The 20,700-nt window shown below is 35.8% G+C and overlaps 1 protein-coding gene across 3 annotated transcripts in view; it reads right to left on the bottom strand.

Moving 5' to 3' along the window:
* The window catches only part of sh3pxd2aa (SH3 and PX domains 2Aa), a 145,219-nt gene that overhangs the window by 29,824 nt on the left and 94,695 nt on the right, over positions 1-20,700 (bottom strand). The window lies entirely within an intron of this gene.

Here is a 20,700-nt window from a genome sequence, read left to right as displayed (position 1 = left end):
AAATATCCAATAAAAGCCTAGGATACAGCTCAAAGGCCCATTTGAACATAATATTTAAAAGATCAAGTCTATGTTATTTTTAATTTAGCACATTGTTGATAAGTGATACTTTATTTGCTGTCTCCTGGACATTACACACACCTCTGCTCTACTGAAGTCAGATGCTGAACATTTACTTACACTACGGCACAGAAACAATAATTTAAAGATACAATTTATAAAAAAAAGCTGAAGAATGTATTATTTTTCTTTTCTTTACAATAAGAAACTACATAAAACATAATGATTAATGTTGTCAAGAATTCAAAGTTAACTTTCATATCATATACTGTATGTATTAGTTTGGCTACCAGACTTATTTTTCCTGTTTGTGTTTTAAATGTATAAAAACATTTTTCAAGAGGACAAAACTTGTGTATTGTTATTTTGTTAAAACACTATTCCAAAAATGAGTTCAAAAGCAAAATAACCCCTTCCTCCGATCTGTCTGATTGGAGACAGACAAAAGGTCATACATAAATATTGTCCCCACTGTATAAACAACCTGCTCCAACCACAAGGGACAAAACACAACGCCAGAAGGGAGAGGCTAAAAACATTCCATTTGATGGAATTCAGATTTCTTTTCAATTAATCTTTCTACATTTGTTAGAAATCAATTAAAAGCATCAGCTTGGCCCATCTAACCCAGTGCAACCAATGAGCCTCGCCTGATGCTGATGGCCTGAAGACAAAACGTGGATGCCAACAACGGCCAAGAATACCTCTGACTTTGTTGTCAGAAGAAAGCAAATATTTGGAGATTTTATTTTGGTCTTGAAACGTAAGATTCTTCTGTTTCGGCTTGGTTTTAACGTACACGAATTAAATTACTGAAACCTCTTTTAATGTAACTGCAAACACTATCTAGTAGACAAAAATAAACGAAATACGGTGCTTGTGATAATTAAATGTTTTACTCAAATTGCAGAAATTCAAATGAAAATATCCCAGCAAGGATGACAGAGAGACACAATCAAGGCGGAGCATTTCGAGTTTAAAGATGTCATATGTGTAATATTCACAAAATTACAACGGCAGGAATAGTAACACAACACTCCTTTTGTTTTGGCTTCAGATTTTATTTTGAAATGGCCAGAATTCCCTTCACCTTAGAAATGGGCCAAAAACATTAGAAGCAGATAAACTATCGAGATGAAGAAGCCCAAAAGCAGCAAAAACCCTTGTTATGCACAAAAAATGTTACTGCACATACAGCACATTGCACATTTATCAAGAACACCATGTAAATGGTTGTACTACAGGAATCCTGTCATACTGTAGTTCCCAACAGGCACAACCGGGTGGTGTTACAAGAAAAGGACTGGCTCTCAGATTCCTTGTCCTGACTGCACAAAGAAAGTATAGATGTTGGGGTGTAGGAATTAATTAGAATGACATTACAGCAACGAAAATCAACCTTTTGTCAACACAATCAACACAACAAAATCAACACAAACCCCCAAATATTGCCTGTTTTAGTACTTTTTGTCCCTTTGTCCTGATGTTATGGGCAACCAGTTGAAAGTTGATGGGACAGGAGGTTAAAATTTTCAATATTAGTGCATTTTAATTGCTGTGATTCACTGCCAAATAATCTACCATTGCATTATGTATTTTCATAGACCTTATATATTGGATATTGTGCATTACAAAGAATACAATTAATTAACAGCTCAAATTTCAGTTTAGTGACTTCTATGTGAATTCAATAGGCTGTTTAGACCCATATCTTCAAATATCAAAGACAGAAGGGAAAATATGATTATACAATATATTGGAAACTACAATCTAAAGAAACAATCACATAAAACCCTTGCTTCAAACCATCCCCCCCAAAAATAATTTTGAATATGTTCTATTTATTGTGACAACACCAACCATCTAATATGGACAGTCTTTTCCAACTAGCATTTTCAGAAGGACAACCTTTGCAAAATAGAGATTAATTGAGTAATTACCTCTAGAGTAAAAACTACTGAAAATAAAAACAACGCTGGCATATAAAAAGACTTTCCATTTCAGAAAATAGGAACACACTCGCTAGCACTAGAAACAGGAATCATGACCTAGAAAAATCAGGGAATCTGGCACTTTTACAATTTCACTGCTGACTGGCTCAAGCAAACAACACTGAAGGAATCTGGTTACCACAACAAACATTCTTCATGGGTATATCACTACACTGGACGCCTGGATAGAGAAGCTCAAGTCACTTGCTGTCCAGAGAGATAGAGAAATGGCTTCAGGCAGTTTCAGGCAAAATAAGGGAATGATGTTGAAAGTTTCCACATAAAGTAGAGCAAAATACCAAGGGGGCAGAAGTTGTTACATAGAATCCCTGACATGTGTTGAGAGGTACTTGAGTTAATACAGCTATTTATTTTAAGTACAAGATACTGTAAATGAAAATAACCTAAATGTTAAGGCATTTTGCTTTGTTTTGTTCAGATGCAGCCAAAAAACTAATGAGGCTGCTCTCTTATTGATGTAAAGACTAGTAAAAAGATTACTAGAAAAAAAAGTCCAACATATATTGGAATACTCAGCGTTATGTTGACCCTGAATAGGAATAAGTGGCTTTTATGTGATGAACACAGGGATGCACTGATGTGTTTGTATAAGATGAGAAATATATTCTAAATATGCATATGGAGTATCTGAATAGAGCAAGGGACATCTTCCCAGTTATTGAACCTCTATTTATGTTGTTTATGTTTATGCAATTAGGAACTTTCAAAACTACATTTTGTGGTTAGTGATTCTTGAAAACTCTTTTTAATTAAATCAGTACTGGTCATACACCATTCACATCACTGGAGTGCAAAGGGAAGCATTATGATTAAGCAGAAATGTCACATATGAAAAACAAGCAACAATGCTTTACCTGACATTTAAAAATAAAAGGTTCACATAAAATGTAACTCCCTTATTTCATTTCAGATTTCTAAAACTCTCAATGACTCTAAAAATAAATCCGCACAACTAACCTGAGACATCTGCCAAGCACAGATTCTTAGAAATTCACAAAAATATTCTAAAAAAATCTGATATGTACAGCTAAACAGGCAAATAGGAACATGCAAACCTAAAACTTTGGAGACAGAAGTCGTGAGATGAAAAGATTTTAAAAAACTGACAAGGACAGATGACAATCTTCAGTAGCTTCAATATCCACTGAAGCCATTACCAGCTCTCTCATCCTAATGAACATGATGAGGCATAATTTTTATTATTATAGTTTTATTAAACTACAATCCAAATTTAATGATTCAAATACCTCTCTTTGTTGCAATAACCAAACTGAAATTCAATTTTTCAACATAGCAATTGCTTTCCAGACCAAGCCTGTTTGCTCCATTATACAGAACTTCAGATATTATTAGTTTTTACTTTGAAAGATGGTCAGGTTTATCAAAGTACCAGTTTTATTACCTGCAAAATGATTTAAAGCATTTCCTCCACGTAACTCTGGAATCAATGAGCCTTGTAATGTTTTTTATTGTAAATACTGACAAACTGACTTTGTCCCTCAGGTTTTTACTGTATCAGCTAGCTACCAAAAACATTTGAAATGGACTAAATTATAATAATATTTTGCTATTTCCTATGTGTCCCTTTAGTAGCTGGAAGCTGCCAAACCTGACAGTTTTTGGGCCTGGAGGATTAAATTGAGGGGGAATGAAAGCGTGTTGAAAGATTGAATAACATGTCCCAGATCAGATTTTTCCAAGTCTTCCATCATCTTAAGTCCAGTTTTTGCTTCCAGTTTCATTCAATGACAAGTATATTAAACTAAAAAATAAAAAGCAGTAACTGGGTTCATTTTTCGACAATGAAGTGAGAGTGGGTTCTAAACTGTATTATGGGTAAATGTGATACTAAAAATAATGCTGCTTAAAAAAAGGGGAAAAAAAGTTTACCTGAAGTGTGATACCTTCAGTGCCTTACTCAGAAAGTACCATCTGTATTTTCATGAATATAGTCATTTAAGTTCTTGGAGAGCTTCACAGACTTAAAAGCACGCATACATCTCTGAATACTGTATAGTGATTAAGCTTAGATTAGTTTGGTCTTTTTTCCTTGCAGCTAAAACATTACTCTCTAAGATTTGTGTTTTACTTCTAATTGAACATTTCAAATGGTAATTAGCAATTTTCACACTAATTAGCAAAAAATAGAACATTAAAGCAGGACAACTGCTTCTGATCTTTTAATCGTCTTAGAATTTAATTCACACATTAACATGTGCACTATTTTAGTTTGCTCACCCAATAGATTTTAGACCACATTACACACATTCTGGATCCATACAGTACAGTAGGTTACATAAATAGAACAGCCTGGTGCTGATGCTAAAGAACTGTAACACAGGCAGCATTAGTGAAATGCTAGTTCTAAAACGCATGAAATATCACTGCTATATGTCTATAATTCTCAGATCAACTGAGGCTAAGAAAAATAGAAATGTAAAAAACCTATCCCTCCCAGAAATCTAGGGCCAGCCTCCAGGTCCAGACACAACCAGACACATTCATAGTCATACCACCCTGAATACAGCAAATGTTGTGATCTCTGGGGGCAAACCAATGCAGACCAAGTCTGTAGTTCAATAGAAGACTGTCTGCAAATGCCTACATCAGAGTACCCTAAATACACACAGTCTTGTCTGTATACAGAGTTCAATTCAATCAAAAGTAAACCAAACTGAATTAATTACCATAAGGGCGATTTTCTTTTTCCAGATTTGCCCTGATTGCTTCTCTGTCTAAATAATTGCTAAAAAGCAATTTCCTGTTCTCCTGCTACTAGTAACAACATTTCTGGAAAACATTTGGACGACATAACTGGACTTTAGGAAATAAAGGAGATTTTACTTTAAAATAAGTATTATAATTATCATTATAATCACAAGTATTATTGCACTTGACAATTACACATGTAGCGGCAATGCTTATTAAAAAGGCAGAATTAAGTGTTGCGGTGCTTTCCTAAATGAGGCCTCATCTCTCTGTTCATCTCTGTGGTGCAGCCACAGAGAAACTATTCATGCAGGCTGATTTAAAGATGTTTTCTTTTGATAAGGGACAGCTCCCAAAGGGGGATGCACTTAGCTAAGCCTGGCTATCATGATCAATGGTCATCCATTGGCGCCTATCTGTCTAGGGAGTGCCAGATGGACATCTGGACTGCATTCCTAAGTGTCAGGAGTAAGTGACTCATATCTCACCTTGATCAACCAATCAGGGACTGGTAGGGCCGAGTAACCCACGTGGGACTCTGATGCCCATGGAACTTTCAGCCAACCAACGAGCTGAAGTTCCTCCAGGTAAAAACAGGCAACACAGAGAGCCTGTAGTAGAATCCTGAGAGGATTCTGTGGACTTTTCTAAAGGGAATTCAAAGGAGAATTCCAGGGCAGGACGGCCCAGGAGCAGAAGGCTCCCAAGGGCAGGACATTCTCGCAGCGCGCCTCCTGACCATCCTGAGACTCAGCCCGGACAACCACGGAACGGCCAGTGTGTCCGAGTACCAGAACTTTCCTTTGTTCTAAGAGTCTAGAGCAGAGGTTGCCAGAGAGTAACCAGAGGATCCACCCGAGGTTAGCACCAGCAGCAGGCCTCGTGAACAGGTCAGAACTGTGGACGGCTGAATCACTATTCAGAATTAGCTCTTCATCAGGAACGAACCGGTCCTCTTCCTGACTTGCTGGGACCAACAGTCATCTTTTCTCCTGTGCGCAAACTTTGCTAGTTAAAGCCAACACTAACTAGCCGGTCAGTGAGCATCAGCAGCGCACCGTCGCAAGCCGCACAGCACAGCCTGGCACCGAGCCAGAGAGCGCGGATTGGACAGCAACAGCCTGCAACTGTTTCTTTGTGCCCGCAGGAGATCTGAATCCCCAGAGATTGGATGAGTATTCAACTTCAATGCATTACTGCTCGAGAATTCAATTGTTATCCCAACCAGTTGATATCAATTTAATTCCTAAGAGTTATGTACTTGTTTTGAGTATCTAATGTAGAAGTTGTAACCAAGTTCAATTACAAAACGGTCTAAATGAATGATATACTGAATGTATGTCCTCTTGATATATGTAACACTTCGTAACTGACTGAATATATACCTTTTGTATTCTGATAACCCTCTCGATAAGATCTGTTAGATTTACATGCATATTCTATGTATTAATAAATGTATCCTCGTGTATTAGTACCTGTGTGTGTGCGTTGTTTGAGTTATATCGCATGGTTGGATTCTAAAGCCATCAAAAGAATCAATTTTGTGATTTACTGCTACAATTAATAATTGTCCCAGTAAATGCCCAAACCCTACAGAACTGGTGCCTTCAGAGAGCACACTACACACACTGCTTTCAAATTATATCCTGAGCAAATTAGGATAGTTTCAAACAAGGAAAGATGTTTCCTTAAAATGGAAGATAGTTTCAATTCCAATTAGATATCATCAATCCATTTTCTATCCTCTTTATCCAATATAGGGTCGCAGGTTAGCTGATGCTTATCCAGGTAATCAAGGCAGGATACACCCTCAATGTCCATTGCAGAGAGTGCACAGACACACAGACAACAGAGCCAATTAGCCATAAATAAAATCCTAATTACTGATGCAACACTCAGCTATTCTGGAATAAGGGTAGAAGTTAAAGTATTGTGAAAGGCATACACTGCAATATTTATCTCTATGGACACATTTTTTGAAAAAATAAGACCTTGAAATTAATGCTATGGCCGTTTAACTTGTATTTCTGGTGAGATTATGTGTTCCTCTCATTTTAAAGCAAACTGATTGATTAAAGTATATTCACCCAGTCTGGTCCACAATTATTTAGCATACAAATCAAGCCAAGCAGGCACGCTGGAAAACATCTCAATGGACTAAGCCTTTTTTTTGCACTTTTCATAGCTATCGCACTCATTAATAGGCATTGGCTAGTGCCTAACTTAACCTTACAGATAGACAGAGTTGAGAAACCACACTCTGTGTCTACAAAGACGGATGACAAGAACGTTGTGCTGTTCGTATTTGGCACTTCGTCAGTTTCTGGCATTTGCTCAGGGGCCTAACAAGCCATGTAATGTGCTCAATCTTTCTGCATTAAAGGAGAAGTCTTGGCAGCGTTGGGCTTTCAGAAAGTAAGTCTTTGAAAAAGGTGTATTTTTTTTTTAAAAGCAAACCACGCTCACAGCTCTAATGTACCAGCGCTATTTAACCCCTCTCATTTTTTTTGCTTCTGTGGAGTTTCCAAGGCCTCTTGCTTCTTTGAGAAGTTGTCTTAATTTTACATTTGGTAAAAATTAGAAATTTAAGCACACGGGACTCTCTACAATTTTGGGGATTTTTTTCCTCCACACAGACAGAACACAACTTCTGTTTTCACAAGGATGTCTTCCCTGTATACAGTATGGCTAACGATCAGATTTTATCTGTTTTCACAGCAAATCTTTGAACATTTTGGAGAAAAATTTACTTGTTGACCACACACACTGAGGACCTTGTCTGTATATACCCATTTACAGTATATAGTTCTTTAAGTGTTAATGCAGCGAATTATATATACTGTACATCATTACAGTCCGTACCAATTTCACAGTCATAAGATCTCAATTCCATTGTATAAGCTGATCTTTTCATTTACTACATTGAAATCCAATGAATGCTTTTTGTTTTTTATGCGTTTTGTGTTTTCTGGAACTGATTTGTATACAATTGTAATCAACAGTCAATTAAAAATATTTTTGTCGTTTTTATTATAACTTTATAGCTCTTTATTTCATGTTGTACTGTATATATACTGTATAAAATTTGCTAAAGCATATGAAACACAAACATCCACTGTAAGCAATTGATCTTCCTCCATGGGACAGAATTGATCTGTAATATTTTTTTACTGTGTTTTATTTTGGGTTGTTTTTCCCCATCATTGCAGAGAAAGTCTGGTACTACTGATTTTACAGGCAAAATTTGTCAGTTAAATCTGAAGTCCGTTAAAGTGAAGTCTGTTAAACCTAGGGCTTACTATAAATTTTGCTTGCTGTTGGTGACACACAGTACTCTGTCATATGACCTATAATGTTTTATTCCTGCTTATAAAAACACCAGTAAAGGCATTGTTATAGTTTTGGATTTTGGAGGAGAGAAGCATCCCCACCTCGTAAAGCTGGTTTGGCACTCTCTGACAATTCCATTGAACTTCGCTGATGCAGATGTAGACAGAGCCTTGTCTAAACACAGACAGATATGTTCACCACACCAACAGAATGGCGAAAGAAGCCATTGCAGAATGATCTGTACTCCGTCCATGCTGAAAATACTGTGACCTGCTATTAACAAATATTTCTGAACAGTTGCATGTTAAAGGCAACAGAAACAAAAAAAAGTGTTTACAATTTAATTTCATATTTAGATTTTGATACAACTTCATGCAATTTAATATTTAAACTTTGTAATCTATGTAATTCAGCCATTTTTAAATGCTTTGATTGTGAAATTTCCAACAAATACACATTTGAATTTGATAGGCTCTAATTATACCTATGTATGTACATATAGAGAGCATGAAAAATTAAACATACCGGAACACTGAAATGTACATTTTCTTACCTAGTTCTTAATTACTGTATGGATTAACACCTACAGTATTTGGATTATTTGCAGTCATTAGGATTTACTGCCTGATACTGTATGCTTGCTACCACAAACTTTTTAAAAGCTCTCCAAATGCACACATTTAATTACTGATACTGAAACATATACATGAAATAATTAAATATTGTATCTTCAGTTCAATGTGCTTAATGCACCAACACATAGAATTTGAGGATATCTTTGTTTCAAATAAAAATGTTCCATATTTATTGCCATATTCACTTGGTGAGGAGCAAACTACCCAATTTTTATTTTCAAACTAGTTTTTACTATATTGCTTGCCTCCAGAAGAATAACAAAGGGACTCTCGATTGGCTTCTTTAGTACTCAGGTAATAGATTTTAGGATGCTTCACTCCACAGCTGTTGTCAAGAGCTACTGCATTGCAGGGGAAGTTAGCCAAGGGATGGACTTCCTGAAACATCTGGCACTGCCTGTGAATCTGTATTTGTTAGTTGCTGTGTCTGTCTCTCAGCTCACACTTCAGCTCCATGTTTCCATGCTGGAATGTAGTGTGAATTGAGATGATCTAGAAACTACTGCTGCTTAAGTAGCAAACAACAAAAAATGTATGAACACATCCACATCCGATTCCCCAAAATGACATTTCTAAAGAAAATGACAAGATAGCAATTGTTGCTTCTGTGTTTCATGGGTTTCATCGCTTAAGAGTTCAAACTTCTTGCTCCACGAAGTACACTTTTGACAGAAGTGAGTCTCATGGTATTGACACTAAAATGATGTAATATTTCTGTGCTACCCGTCTAGTCGTTTTTCTAGCTGAAGGACTGACAACAGTGTGCTTCTATGTGTAAAAAAGCAACTCCAGTGTATCAGTGTATCTTCCAATTTCTGTCACATTGCCAACAATAACCTTAATAAATTACATGGATGTTTTCGTTTCCTGCTGCAGTTCTTAGCATGCTGAAGGACAAATGTGAAAAAAGAGGATGCCTGTCTTTGCTGCAGTACAGCATGTACTCCCATCTGAATCACATTAGTAGATATTTTAATATTTTGTTTACAAGCAAGATAAGTCTTTCAGAACAGGCTGTGCTACTGATTTACACTGCTCACATCTATGCCATTGCAATTAGCACACTGTTTGAAAGTGAAACAGTAAAAATAAAAGGATAGTTTTTCTGCTGGCTGAGACAATGGAATGCTGCTCAAACATTAGAGATGACTATAAATCAAAAACACATAAATTGGTAGAATTTACTTGTATATAGTGTTTCAAATGGTGCTGCTGAGTCAAAAGAATTTAAGGACTTTCACAGCACACTGAGCCTAAAGACAAGGCATGCTGTATATGAGGCCCAACGTAGTCTCTCACAAATAAAATGGAAAACATGACATATCTGTGAAATACCATAAGAGAACATGACTAAGCTTTCTGCTCCCATTCTGTTCAGCCAGTACAAGGGCTCTGAAGTCCACAGTGTACTTGTGCTTTAATGTCAGTTTCTTTCCAAGAGATATTAAACTGAATTGAGCCAAGTACAAGCTTTTGTATGCACCACGAAAAAATAAGATAATGTACTGTACATCTTTCTGCTGGGAAATGTCAAAATGTGTTAAAGAAACAGTATATTATTAATTTACATAAATATCATAATGTAGAACTATCTATCCATAAAACGTTTTTTAATTAAGTATGAGCACATACTGCACTATTTAATTATAAAATCAGTCTATTTATTTATCTAAAATCAGTCAAATTTCACAAAACCATGAAAATACTGTACGTTTGAATCTTATAAACAGTATGTCTCCTACCAGATCATAAATTTAAAAAAACACTGAACAATGTGATTTGCCTTGAGATGTGTGCTTACATTTTCACTGAATGTTACTGGAAAGGAGGGATTCCATTCTCCATTGCTGTCAAAAGCTGAAAATGAAAACTGCATATGTAGCAAGACATGATAATGAAGCTAAACTGATGATACTGCTGACTGTGCACTGAGCCTTTGGTTAGGTCTAATGGCTAAAGCACTCCACACTGCAGTAGATATTTGTAAAAGCAGAGAGCAGAGAAAGTCAACAGATGTTTGGCATAGACATCAAAGCTGGAGTATTCTGCATACAACCCCCTTTCCAGGGAAGAGACTGGCAAGAAATCTTTATTTTACATTTTTTAGTGGAGAAAAATAGATACTCCATTTTTCAGGAAGGCCTAGATGCAATTTGTTTCAACTTCCCACCATGTGTGAATAGCTATATGAAAAATAATCATTCTTCATTCTGTATAGTCTATAATGTACAACAGCTTTGATACCGACAGCGGAGTGGGGAGCTGCCATCTTGGCTTCACATTCACTAAATTTCCATATTTACAAAGAGAAAACTGCAATAAGGGAAAAAAACAGTCATTTTAAAAAACATTTTGCTTTCAAAAGCATTTAAGATTAAAAATCATATGATGCCCACAGAACACATAAATGGAAACCAGGTCTGTGGAAATTCATTAAAGTTTAAACCAACATTCTGTTTCCAGTTCTTTTAATACAGTTTGATATAAAGAGACATATTAAAGAATAAATCTGAATTTACTACTCATTAGCAGCTTTCAGACAATGGAAATAAAAATGGTAGGTTTTAATTGTCCTGACTCCCTCTTAAGTTTCTATTAATTAAGTAATTAATTTTGGATTTATACAAAGCATTTTCATCCTGTGACATGAGGCAGCCATTATGAACCAGCAGACCCCCAGCACAGTATATCAGGTAGGGATGAGAGACAGTGATTCGTCAATTGCAGAATGCATAATCTCCAGGTGACATTTAGCAAGAACATCAGGTTTAACAGTCCGCACTGAAAAGTCAAAAGTTTAAAAAAAAAATCAGGACTTGTTTCACGTCTCATACATAGGACAGCATCTCTTAAAGCACAGGGTTCTAGGTTGCTATAGTGAGGCATTTTGTTTTTGGAAAAAAAAACAGTTACCACATTTCCAGAGTAAAAATTGTTATTTACTGGTCTACCAAGAACATTTACAGCAGCAGTCTGGTGTTCCCCGGATATTGTAATGTATATTGTAATGTATTGTAATGTATATACAGTATATTGTAATGACCAGGCACAGCCTTGCTTAGCTTTAGGAATCTGACAAAATCAGGATACAAGGTGGTAATGCTGTTTCCTAGGCTAGTTGTAAGTAGGTGCTCACTTGGCCTTTCCTCCAAAATTTTTAGGGATAAATAAAGGAAGTGGAAACATGGCCTATTAATGATACATTAACTTGCTGTTTTCTTGAGCACATCCCCCTAGGCTAATTTCATTCTTCATGGAAATGGATTTGAATTGTTTTAGCATCCATAAAGTATCTATTACTTTTGGATTAGTCAATTTTCATGTTCTGTCCCCCTCCCCCCGTTGAGTGCACCCCTTTCTACAATAAAACTGCAATTCCATTGGCCCTGCTTTTGAATTTCAAGCCATTCATACACATCTTTCTGGCCAATGAACAGGACGTTTTGGATTGCTCCATACAGCAGAAGTTATTTTATATCCATGCTTTATTTTTATTTAAAAAAAAATTACATTGCTTAGAATTGTATAATGTAACAAACAGGTCTGAAAAGCAACTATATATATACCCTTGTTGAATCTCAGCTCTTTCAGGTTTCATAAAACATTGGATAAAGTTACCTTGATTGCTCGATACCACTGAAAGGTGATATTGCTATATGTGATTTACTGATTAACTGTTATGTGCAAGCCATCCTTAACATCCTTTCTGCTAATAAGAGGGTATTCCCAATGTTCTCTTTGCTCCTGGCTCATTGAATCAGGCTGTTTTCTTTGTCTTTGCACAAGGACAAGACTATAGTTCAGCTGGCCAGGGGTGGAAAGATTCAGGCTTCCTTTTTAGCAGGGGACATTCCTAGAGTTCATATGGCCCATACTAACAATTTAAAGCTGATTCTAAAATGGATTCAGTGCCAAGATACATCAAGTCCAGTCAGGAAAGATTCAAAACAGATTTCTAAAGGGGTAGTTTGGCTAGGGTGTCAAGGTCAATCCAGCATTGAACTTGCAAGGGGGAATAATATTTCTAATTCTTTTTGTTGAACACTGCGAGCTAAATTTAAAACGTCTTGGACATGTAAAAGCAATGTAAACTACAACATTTACCTTTCAGGGTACCGAACACTTTAGCACACACATGTTAGTCTTATTACTCTTTTTATTACTATCCTTCACCTCTCTGCTCAGGAAGCATATTTCTGGAGTATCCATTATAAAAAGAACACCAATTGTTTTTTAAACTAAGTTTTGGCGCAAATCATTTTTTTCCATATTTTTCCTTGACTACTGATATGTATTTGGAGTGCCAGAATCTCCTTCCATTTGGCAAATCCTTCTCTCATCTCAATTGTGGAATTTTACCAATACTGGCTCCAGAAGTGGTAAACTCTCAGTAAACAAGGATTTGAGTCAGTGGTTAAAGCAGTTTATTACAGAAAGGAAGCACTGAAAACAGAAGCACTGTCTGTTATGCAGTAATCAGTTGCTGATGTGGAAATGGGTATTCAGCATTACCAAATTAAACGCAGCTCGAACACTGAAAATGTCAGACCAGAAACTACTGTGTAATTCAGCATTTCAACCAGGTCATAAAGTCGTAGCCTTAAAATTCAAGAAACTTTACAATGCCAAATTAAACCTATAAGGTTATGACTTTTAAATGGAGAATATATGGGATGCATACAGAGACAACATTAAATACTGCTGTTGTGCACCGAGCATACAAACACCTGTTCGAATCATTGTGTGATTCAGATGTAGTTTAGGGACTAAAAGTGTGTTGCTATTGCTGCTTAGGAGTGAATGAATGTAACAAACTACAGTTTGTACCACAAATGAGATCTTTTATAAAACCATAATATAAATGCAGGCATTTATATTAAAGAAGAGATGACACATTGCTGTCACAATAAAAAATGAAACCTATGAATTTATACAGTATTACTGCATATATCTATGCATTAAACATGATTAAGACTAACTGCTGGTATGTGCAGACGCTCATAGGCCAAATGCACCACAAGAAAATGCCATCACTAATGGGACTATCAGATGAACTCATCTGCAATAGTGAATATTATAGGATATTTGAGCACCAGAACCACATTTAACAAAGACTGATCCAAGTACACTCAGGACGAAAGAAAAACAGTTGTTGATTTAATTTTTTTCGTTTGGGTTTTAAGAAAGAAATGTCAGATCAGTTTCATATCTGTATCCAAGAAAATGTCTTTTTCAGTTCATTTTCAATGTAATGCTTTCTCCAGAAATGCAGGTATGTTCCAATCCAAAGAAACAATGGGTTAAACCTTGATCAGGGCTATGCCAAGGTCTGGGCTTATGTGAGGATCTGGCTCAGTCTCTCTTAGTTTTAATAGTTCTGGCGCTGACACAATTCGGTCCCTTATACATTTTATTTGAATAGATGGTAACTCATAAATCCCTATAGATTTGTAAGAAAAATAAATACTCTGGGCTAAATGCATTCACATTGCATCAAATCAGTCTTACTGCCTTCTTCCTTTACGTTTTGTTTTAAGAAACAACCCCGGGATTGTTTCTTAAGGGCTTTTAAAGTGGTATATATAAAAAGTGAGTACATGTGCTAAATTAATAGATAAAACTACTATGCTGTCACAGTTTCCTTTTCTTAAACGCTAGTCTAACTTAATTTTTCAGAAAATAACAAAGAATCACATGAGCAAACTTAAATTAATTTTTACTTAAATTAGAGCATATATAAACAGATCAACATTGTTAGAGTCACTACAGGGACAAGTTCAAGAAGCTGCCAAATAACAATAAATGGATGCTGGAAATAGGGGGGAGATCCAAAGTTTTTTTTTCCTTGCACCTGGGCTTGTTTTAATTGGCATCAACTGTAAGAATTATGTCACTAATGTTCCAGCTAAACCTACCTCCTGCCTAGCACCGAGGTGTTTCACTTTGAGCATCTCTTTACAATAAGCTTAATGTTTTGGCAACACAGCATTTTTTAACATTAAAGTTATTTAAATGTCTTTAAATATTTGAAAAGTTTCTCCATTCTCTCACCCCTGGTGAGTGCTTGAAACCTATGTTTTCTTTAACTTAAGTGCCCCTACTGAATGCAAATTCCAGTCCTGCCATTTTCCATTTGTAGAAAACCAATGACGTCACTGTTATTGCATATTTCTAAGTGCCAAAACCCCAACAATGTCTACAGTAAACCATAATTTGGGGCTATGTAACACTCAAACCACACATTTTTAAGTCAAATATACTAGGGTGCACACCTCCATCTCTTCTCATCATGTCATGACTCTCTTCATGTTGCCGAAAAGGCTTTGGTGTGGTAATAAACTATGGGCCTAGAGTGCTTAATTTTACACTTCTACAAAGTCACGTGTGGTCTTTTTAATGTGTTTGTCTTAAGCCAAAACACATTACCATTTAAAACACAAGGGAGCATAAATAACAATTTAATAAATCTTCAAGATTTTATTTGTTGTATTTCTAATGTGCAGTTATTGTACTTATTTGTATTAGGATTGACAGTGATTTCATGTTAAATAAAGTCTAAGCCCTGGAAGAAGGGAGTAACAACAAATGGTACAATTTGAGGTAACAGCCACATCATCTAACACTGTCAAGTTGTTCAGGACCAGACCATTTTCCATTTTGTTGTGTTGTTAGTCTGATAGTCTGAAGGAGGGTTGACTTGCTGTTCTTATCATTGTAGCAAAAGCTTTCCAGTTATCCTCAAAGCAAAAGGTCAAATACTGTACACATTAAATAAAATTTGACACATTTTAAGAGACTCATTGAACTTTAAAGTGTAGCTGTCCTCCAGATTTCTAAAACATATTGTCTAAAAGAACATTTTCACACACTGCATGTAATCACTATTTAATCACTATGGCAGTTTTTGCACAAACTTATACACTGGGAGAAAAAAATATCAAGTACAATTCTGGTTATATAAATGTATTTAGTGGAAAAATAAAAATGATTTTCTGTCTGATGTTCTGCACTGAACAGACATTAATTAACATCCCTTTTAATAAACATCTATCCATTAAAGGTAACGTTCCATATTTATTGACTTATTACTATTTCCACAGATTATCAATTTTCCTCAGTTTTTCTCTGCTTCCCCACACTCTACTTATCTTATCTCCAACATTACTAATGATCTTCAACTTTTTCACTTTCTCTTGCCAGGATAAACAGCTTATATGCAAGCCAAGGGATACAGAGGTCAAATATTATGCCTCACCACCTCATTCACTGTGTATATCAGCGAAACAAATATACAAAATCACATTGATATACAAAAAGCAATAAAGCACAATTTTCCTCATCGTGCTCCTTCCTGGTAACATTTTGACCATTCTCTTATTCTATACTAAGGTTATATGGATACTTATAATCATTGACAAATACAACAAAACTGCTCAAGGTTAATGGCAATTAAAAATTAGCTCGACAAGCCAAATGACCCAATAGATTTATAGTAAAAAATATTCAAAGATGAAGAAAGACAAGGAAGGGCTGTTTATCACATCCAAACTCTCACAAATTTCCTCCAAAAAATCTAGAAACTATAGTCTTATACAAGCTATTGCACACTTCAACTTGGGAATGCAATGATATAAAATGAAAATCTGAATTTTGGAGTTTTGGAGAATTGACGACACTTTGTTGAAATATTTTACCCAGCTTGCCCAGCATTCAAAAGCCAGCAGAAAAAATGGGAAACCTGCACATCTAATGGAAATCACATGTTTCTGCTCCCCCTCATTCTACCTACTATAAGTTATTTTCAATTTTCTTCAGTTTCTCTTCCATTAGAATATAGAGCAGATTGACAAAGCCAAGGGACAAAGAGGCTGAATATTAAGCTTCGCATTGCATTCACTGTGCCTTAAAAACAAAAAAGCAACCCAAACTGTTTGTAGGCCACAATGAAGTACAAATTAAAGTATCCCATAAAGATGAGGAAATCATAGTTAATTTGCATTTACAGCTGTAACACAGGGGAGCACAGAAAAAACATGAAATTGTGCAAATATCTCTCACTTTGTTCTGTGTGTATCTTATCTCAAAGTAAACAATGGGAGAGTGGAGGCAAGGCTCAAGGTGCACTAATATTATTTCCTTCATAAGACCTTACTGAAACCATTGAAATAAACAAAGGTTTACTGTAGTCCAGCCATATTTATTACTGTAGCCATATGCTGAACAGCTAGCATAACATACAAGGTTTCAGGAGAATCATGGCACCTGGAGAAACATCAGTGTGTTAGCAGTGCATACAGGTTTATACATAATTCTTCCAAACTGGTGGCACAAGATGCTTTTAAAACTGTTTTGACAAATTGAGGTCTTAGCATGACGTTGCTTCTGGCTTATGCAGGTGAAGCCAATTCATAAAGCAGTCTGCAGTCCAGTCTGTTAATCAGTGGTTCCATCCAAAGTAACTAGGGCACCACTAAATACTGTACAAATTCAGACACTTAGAAATTAAGACCCCGTAATTTGTTTAAAAAGCTGAGTGCAAGCTGTGCTACCTTGAACATTCGCTTTCAACCTTTCATTCAAGAGATAAAAAAGATTAATCTTTACTACGGAGAAAAGGGAAGATTTCACTTTTCTTACATACCTGATGAATCTGTCGCAATATACTTTTTTATTAGCAGTTATTGACTTACCCTTACTTTAACCATATTGTGCTTGCTTTAGGGGTTTTCACTGTTCTCTAAGTTGTTAATTTTAATGACTTACAGTACAACAGCTGCATTTCTCTAGACCAGTATTATTTATCCTTACACTAATTCTAAGTGTGGTTTTCCCCTAGGTACGCCACTTTTATTACCCTTTCCAACTACAATAAAAAGTATCCTGCAAAAGACTGAGAGTGACTAGTCTGAGAGCCTAGTTCAGTTATGGGGCTCAGTATTAACCCTTCATGTGCTTAACTAGTAGGAAAATCTATCTGGCCCCCACTTTTCCAGCAGTAAATATTGAAGAAGCCTGCATGTAGAATCCAATCAGAAATTCCATCCCTCTTCCACATTACAAACCTTGAGCTAAATAGTGACTTCTTTGTTTACATTGGCTTCTTGCTACTTCACAAAAAAAACCTGCCACCGTGTCCTGGGTGTGGAGTTTTTGAGTCAGGTGGGATAACGTTTTGATTAATGTGGGCAAATGTTGAACTAGTTCAAGTAGGTAGCTGTGTCAGCATTCATAGGCTGCAAAGGAACAAGTAAAGGTTTATTCCATGCTGAAAAGAGAAGAAAAGAAACACGTTTCAGAAGAAGGCTCCGCAGCCAAAAAGTTGTGTTTCTTTTTTTTCTCTTTCCAGGATGGAATAAACCTTATAAATGTTGAACTTGTTTGTTTTGTCAAGAAAGAACATTTGCTGTTTTGTCATTTAACTGAAATTTGAAAAAAGCCAACCTTTTCCACCCAAGATGATGAACCAGAAAACCAAACGCATTTCAGGAATGCAATCAAAAACTGGGGTCAGTAAAGGACTGAAAACAACTTTGAAAACAATTTCCAGAAAGGAAGTCAAATGTTTAAAAGACAATGCAAATCATATCTCAAAATAGCTTCCCCGTGTGCTAATATTCCAGCTGCTGTACAAATTAATGAGGTTCTTGAGAACACTTCAAAGAAATCATGTTCAATAAGCTTTGCTAAGGCCCCAAGGTATGGAGTTTCACTTGCAGACTGACATGAAACAAGACGTATCTTGCTTTCCTAATTCTAGTCTTTCTCTAACGAGGAGGTACAGGAATGATGAGGTGGAGTTACATAGATTAAAACATGATTATATAGTATTTGGATTTGAATTTCAAACACTTTAATTACAGACATTCTTTTCTAGACCTGAGCTTTTGTCTTTTGTTGTAAATGTTTCCCTATTTTAAGATGTATGTTAAAAAGGGAAGATTGTAACACTGTAATACAGCTCTGAAAACACAGGTGTCTAAGAGTATTAAGTAATACAACCTAATCTGACTGCACTGTAACTTAAGCAGATGTTTAATGAACCATATAGTGTATGCTTTCATGAACAGTGTTCATACTGGCTAACATTTTAGGGATAAGGGGTTGCAAAATTACACTTCATATCTGGTTAATAAGCCAGTTAATATACAGTAATTATTACAGACAGAATACGATCTAACCAATCTAAAGATCTAAAAAAATCATCTAATCCAAGATTTAGAGTTTCATTATTGGCATTTTCATGTCACTACATCAATACTTTATTAATATATTCCTTTGAATACAATAATTGAGAAACGGAATCTGAAAACCTTAATAAAACGTGTTATCTTATTTTGTTAGTAAACTGAAATTGTTCCATATTTTTCTGTTTTTCATTTTCCCATGCCTGGTTTTCCTGTATCACAATTTTATGTTTCTTCCAGGGAAAGTCTCTGAATAGCAACATATGGCTTCATAATTGACAGTAACAATTCACAGCAGCTTTTGATCAGCACAACATACTGTAGCATTCAAATAATGAAGCCAGTGGCCAATCTTAATGTTTTCTCTTTGGAAGGCACATTTTTTTCATATGAAGCTGCAGCTACATCCAAAATACAAACAGTCTTCCAAACATTGTTGCACACAAGACAACCGGACTGTATACAAAACATAAAAAGCCTAAGGGAAAATTAATTTAAATTCTAGAAACCATAGCAAGTAGGAAGGAATTACGAAGAGAGACAAAGAGAGAGATCCTCAATTCCTGAAAAAAATACTGACTGTAGAAAACGTTAGAGCTGGTGGTTAAATTCATCCAAAAACGCAACTAATGAAAACCTAGATTTACTCTGAACTATGAAAATTGCTGAGCAATCTTATACTGGTTCTTGCTTACAAAAAACATTCTTCACAAACCTGCTTTCTGTGGCTAGTCTGCCCATGCATAATGATTGTAAAAGCACAGTTCAGCAAATTGAGGAGTGCAATATTGCTCATATATATAAAAATATCACTGCAAATAAAATACGTAAAGGTTGCTAGGTAATGACTGAAAAATCTTCAGCTACGATGACGATGAAAAGAAATTGTTTCTACATGTAAAAAAAAAAACCCACTATCTCGCACAGAGTAGTAGGACCAGAAACAAAAAAATACTGGCCGTAAAGTTTTAAAACAGTTGAGAAATACATTTTACTTGAAACAAAAGCCAAATGAAGAGTGAATCTAAAATTGTAGCAACCCAGACACACACATAGTGAGACATGGAAATAATAAACTTGGTTGAAAATGTCATCAGGCTTTAAACTCAAGAGTTTACTTTGAGAGTTTACTCTGAAAGTTACTTACAGGGTTTTCTTACTGTGGTAAGAGAGTTGAAAGGCGTTTAATGATGTGACCTTAACAGAAATTCTATTTTTATGTGCAAATAGCACCTTTTTCAAATTAAAAGTAAATTAAGTGTTTTAATTGTAGATCTTTTGGGCCTACCAAGCAATAAAAGGCAGCAATTCACAAAGAAACAATACAGACTAATAAATAGGCAATAACACACTTCCTTTTACCAAATATCTGCATAGCTCTAATCACCGTATATCAGCAAAACTCCTTTGTTTTGCACATAGAATGAAAAAGAATAGGCTAAAATTAGGCAGCTTCTTTACTCTGCCTTTTTATTAAGAACACAGTTATTGATGGTATCAGTAGCCATGGAATACAAGCTGCTTCCACACAATTCCAAAGTGTCCTTCTTTCCATTAAAGTAATCTGGATAATTAATATACAAGTCTAGGAGACATTCTTGCTGCAAAAGGCAACGCTCTGGCCTCTAGCCTAAACCAACAGGGGGAAAAAAAGGCATGGATTGTTGGCCAAAGTGAGCCCCCAGATGGAGCTAATGCACAGCTTCAGGATTGCGGATCGTGGAAAAGGGAAGGGGGGGGGGGGGTTGTTTATAGACAAGGGAGAGCAAT

This window comes from Lepisosteus platostomus, chromosome 6, assembly GCF_059453375.1.
Source record: "Lepisosteus platostomus isolate fLepPlt1 chromosome 6, fLepPlt1.hap1, whole genome shotgun sequence".
Lineage (NCBI taxonomy): Eukaryota > Metazoa > Chordata > Actinopteri > Semionotiformes > Lepisosteidae > Lepisosteus > Lepisosteus platostomus.
This window is presented reverse-complemented; position numbering and strand designations above follow the sequence as displayed.